A 5,535-nucleotide genomic window follows, 5' to 3' on the forward strand; every position below is an offset into this window, starting at 1 on the left:
TCTCTATCCCTTCCACACACTACTCCTTTCCCCTGCCGAGTGAGTCACGCCTACCTCGAAAGGGAAATGGCTTAATGGTGTAATAATAATAATAATGATAATAATAATAATGATAATAATAATAATAATAATAATAATAATAATAATAAGTCACGCCCAATTTTATAAGAAGTCATCCTGAAATTACGTAAGAGATACCAAATTCTTCCATTTTCAACTCAAAAAGACAAATTTCAGACTAAAAATGGAAGAATTTTCAACAATATAGTTTAATTTTCAAACCAAGTTATTGTAAAAGAAAAATTTCAACGAAAAATCTAATAATTGATGATTAAAAAAAATTATTTTAATTTTTAATCAGAGATTTCAATTAAACCAAAAAGTACGAATTTTCGGCAAATTATTTGCATCTTCAACTAAAAGAGACTAATTTTTAAACCAAAAAAACGAATTTTTAACAAAAGACTTGAATATTTAACCCAGAAATATTTTATAGTCTATAAAGAAAAAAAATTCACCCCAACAAAAATGAGTTTTGTCAATAATAAATATAATTATTAAATTTATTAATAAAATTTTATATAAAAATAATAATATTGAATTTTTACACGAATTTTTGATAAAAAAGTTGAAATTACAACCGAAAAATATGCATTTATACCAAAAGTTTTAAATGTTCACCCCAAAAGTTGCATTTTCTATCGAAAAAGTGACAAATTTTGAATAAAATTGATCATCTTCATTGTAATAATTAAATGTTTAACCAAGCAGGTGTTTTTAAAACAAGAAGATGAATTTTCAATAAAAAAAGACAAATTTTCGATAAAAATGGAATAATTAACTTTCAGTTAAAAAAATTAATTGTCGATTTAAAAAAAAAAATAATTTTTAATCGAAGAAATAAATTCTTCAACCTGAAAGATTAATTTGTAATAAAACGCATGAATTTTCAACCAAATAAAGTTTTTTTTAAAAGGAATTTGAAACGTAATAGCTACATTTTCAACCAAAAAATAAATTCTAAAGGATTTTCTTTAAAATAATAGTATTTATAAGCTTGAAAAACTTCGAATTATGTTTGCATTTCTTTCTATTACATTTTTAAGAAGAATTATAATTTTTGTAAGGTTCGTTGCCGTTTTCAACATTAAAAAATGAATTTTTAACAAAATCGTTCAATCTTCAACTATGAAAATGAATTTTGAACAAAGTAGTTCAAATTTTCAAGGAAGTTGTTAAATTTTCAATACAAAAAAATATGAGTTATGAATGAAAAATTTAATAGCTAAATTTTCAGTTAAGAAAATTAATTTTCAACCAATGAAATTAAAAAATTCGAACTCTAAAGCTAAAGTTTTTCCATTTGAAGTAATAAAAACTAAGCTGCAAATTACTTTAAGCAATTTTAAGCTGGAAAAATTTCAAATTGACCGATTACATTTTTGTTATAAACTGAACACTATTTAAATTTAAATTATTTTCATTTTAAATTATTTAAAAGTCCTTAAAAATCTTCAAAATTTAATTTCAAAATCTTGAGGCATCTACATGTTCTTTTGCATTTATTCTAATTTTTTAGAAATATTTTTTTAACTTTTTCAAGACTTATAAACATCTTTGAAAATGATTCGAATTCTTCCTCAATTTTTTTTACATCCTGCAAAATTAAAAACATTTCCTTAAAATCTTCCGGATTCATTTTAGAAGATTTTGGAAATCTTTTTAAAGGTTTTTAATTATTCTCTTCAGATTTTTGAAGTTATTATAAATTAAAATTTAATTTTTAACGTTAAAATCTGGAAATTCTTAAACTTTGAACTTATTCCGAATCGCATTTTAAAATTTATTACCATTTATGTTTTTGATTTTGTATTTATTATAATTTTTTTAATTCAACTATTTGGCCAACATTTATAAAGTTTGATTTAAAAATTTATGTTTTTTCTTGAAAATTCGTCTTTTTTGGTAGAAAGCAAAAAAAAATGTAAGAATAAAAAAAATGTAAAAAATGAAACCGTTTATTTAGAAATTAATCGATTTTAGTAAAGGATTCAAGTATTTTATTGAAAATTCATTTTTGTTGTTTGAAATTTGAACTACATACTTTCTTAAAAGTTCATTTATTTGGTTAAAGATTCATATTTTTAATTTAAAATTCGTTTTTTGTTGTTGTAAAAACTTAATTTTTTAACTGAAAATTGATCTATTTTGTCAAAAAGCAGACTGAGTGTTTAAAAATTAACTTTTTGAATAAAAGTTCATATTCTTGAGTTATAGATACAACTGTTTTGTAAAATTCTTGGGTTAAAAATACAACTGTTTTGTAAAAAAAATCGTCTTTTTGGCTTGAAAAATCTACAATTTCATTGAAATTTTAATTTTTTATTGATTACATTTTTTTTAAATTCAACTTTTTTGTCACACATTGAACTTTTTGGTTTGAAAATTCATCTTTTTGTAGAAATTTCACCTTTTGGTTTAAATAGGGCAATTAACTGATTTTAAATTAATCTGCTTTGGATGAAAATTAATTTTTTTGTTGAAAATTCAATTGCTTTGCAGAAAATTCGTATTTTCAGTTTTAGAATTTTAAAATTTCGCAAAAAATTAAACTATTTGATTAAAAATTCATTTTTTTGTGAAAAAATAAGTTTTTAACTGAAAATTGATAATTTTGTAAAAAAATGCAACAAAATGATTGAAAATGAACTTTTTTGTGGAAAATCAAACTGTTTCGTTGAATATTAATATTTTTGGTTTAAAAATTCCACACTTTTTGTCGAAATTTCGATTTCCTTAATGTACAGTTTAATTTTAAAAATCATTACAATTTACTTTTACATTTGATCAACTAAAAAGTTATTTATTCAAAATTATCGATATCAAATGCTACAAATTTTTAATTTTTTAGGTCTTTAAAACTGCAATTAAGAATTTTTCAAATGTAAAATGTACGCTTAAAAATTAAAATCCAAAATGGAAAATTTGCAAGTGGAAGATTTTCGAATTACGCATTGTAAACTAAATTATATCATAACTAAAAAAGATAAAAATTCATCTGATTATTTAAAAAACTGTTGAAATGAAACTTGGACAGATTTTTTTTCTCTAAAAAGTTGTAAAATTCCCGGACAAGAAATAAATTCACTGTCATTTCCCAGTTCGCAAACATTTTTCGGGGTCAATGATATTTAAAAAATTGAACACTAAATCTAAAAATTGTTCCATTCAAAATTTTTAACTTTTATAAATTTTAGATTTCAAAGATTCAGATTCAGTTCCAAACATATAAATCCACGTTATTATTTTCAATGCTTGAAATTGAATAATCGATCAATCAATGAATTTTAAAATGTTCAAAATTATACCATTTTAAGAAATTTTAAATTCTAATTCCAGGTGAGAATTGGTTAAAAATTAAAAATTCTCTTTTTTAATTCGAAATATTAAATCTTTTCGAAATATTCCCTGTTCAAATCCAGAATTTTGATTCTTTTCGAAAGTTCTCTATTTCAACGACTTGCAAGAATTATAATTTTTTTTTTAATTCACCGTCCCAATTCATAATTTTTTTCTTTCGAAAATATCCCGTTTCAAGTTAGAATTCATTCTTTTAAAAAAAATTCCCTGTTCCAGCTCGGAATTTATGAAAAAATTTTTAATTCTCTGTTTTAAAACAAATTATTATTCTTTTGGATAAATACCAGTTTCAACTCAAAATTGATTCAAATTTGAAAATTCCCGATTCTATAAATTTGTAAAAAATTGAAAATTCCCTGTTCAAATTAAACGTTAAATTATTTTTATTTGAAATACTTTTAAAATCCTTAAAATGCTTCGAAATTTTATTTCAAAATCTTGAAACATCTACAGGTTGTTTTAATTTTTTTCAAATTAAATTCTTTTCTTTAATTCTGCCAAATTAAAGGTATTTTCTTAAAATCATCCACATTCATTTTTGAAAATTTTATAAATCTTTTTGAATTTTATCTTAAAATTAGCTTATTAAAATAAAAAATTCTTTTCTATTTTTCTAGGAAATGGTTTTTCGTTTTCTGAAGCCTGTCAAAATTCGTAAAAAGCTTCTTAATTTTTTGTTCGAAATAAGCCAAAACCAACTTTTTTTTTTAAAAGTAATTTTGAATGTTTTTAAATTTTCTAAATATTTCTTCAAACTGTTCTTTTTCTTTATTGAAAAATTTTAAATTGCATACATGGGATATTTTAGTCCGAAATTATACTTAACATTTAATAAAACACTCCAATTATAAATATATTATTTTGAAATTTTTTTAAGATTAAAAATAGTTCCTCAGGTTTCAATATTCTTGTACAATGAATTATTATTATATTTTTTAATCTTAAGTACAATTCAATTTAAAAAATCATTTATTAATTTCAGGGTGGCCGTTGGGCAGGGAAAACCCAGAAAATGACAGTGAATTTTTTTTACCGGGAATTTTTCAAATTTGTAGAAGAAAAATCTGTCCATGTTCGATTTCAACAGTTTTTAAATAATTAGTTGAATTTTTATGTTTTTCAATAATGCTATTATTTAATTTACAATGCATAATTCAAATTTTTTCCATTTAAAATTTTTATTTCTAAGCTTACATTTTTCAATTGAAGAATTTGGAAATACTTATTTCAGTCTAAAATATTCAATTTTCAACCCATTCAATTTGAAATTTTTAATTAAAAAAAAAAAAAGATTAATTATTGAATATTTAACAATATTGAAATTTTTATTTAAGACAAGTAAATTGAAACCAAATATTTAAAAGTAAAGAATCTTTAACTGAATTGTTTGACATAGAAAGCCTGGAATCATTAAAATGTCGAAAAATGCTTAAGTTGTAAGTGGAATTTTAAAATTTTGATGTATAATTTATAATTGAATATTTGTAGAAAAAATTTGAGTAATTTTAAGAGATATTTAGGAGTTTTAATAAGATAAAAAATTATTACTCAAATTTTAGAAATTCTCTTTAAAATCTTCTAGAATCTTTTTTGAAAATTTTGTTCAAATCTTTGAAAAACTTTTTAAATATTCTTTTAAAATAATTTTTCAAAATGAGAAGTTATTTTTAATTTTCCTAGGAATCTTAAGAAAATGTTTTTATTCTTTTGAAGCCTTCATTTAAAATTTTACATTAAAATTACTCAAATTTCCCCTACAAATAATAAATTTTCAATTGTTATTTATACATCCAATTTGTAAAAAAAAATTCTAAAATTTGCAGGATTTTCTGAAAATTGTAGAAAAAATTCAATTCATTTTGACGGATATTTAGAAGTTCTGAAAAAATTTCCAAAATAATTAAAAATTTAAAACAAATTCTAGATTTCTCAAGATTTTGAAATAAAATTTTAAAACTTTCCAAGGATGTTTAAACTACTTGAAAACAAAAGAATTGAATTTCTAATTGAAGTAGTGTTCAGTTAAAAATTTTCCAATTTTTCAATATTTGATGTATCTAGCTTAAAATTCCTTAAAATTATATCTACATATATCTTAAAATTACTCAAATTTCG

The 5,535-nt window shown here is 21.3% G+C and overlaps 1 protein-coding gene across 5 annotated transcripts in view; it reads right to left on the bottom strand.

Moving 5' to 3' along the window:
* LOC117168990 overlaps positions 1 to 5,535 on the bottom strand; it is an 85,246-nt gene that overhangs the window by 18,775 nt on the left and 60,936 nt on the right. The window lies entirely within an intron of this gene.

The sequence above is a fragment of the Belonocnema kinseyi genome, chromosome 3, assembly GCF_010883055.1.
Source record: "Belonocnema kinseyi isolate 2016_QV_RU_SX_M_011 chromosome 3, B_treatae_v1, whole genome shotgun sequence".
Classification (NCBI taxonomy): domain Eukaryota; kingdom Metazoa; phylum Arthropoda; class Insecta; order Hymenoptera; family Cynipidae; genus Belonocnema; species Belonocnema kinseyi.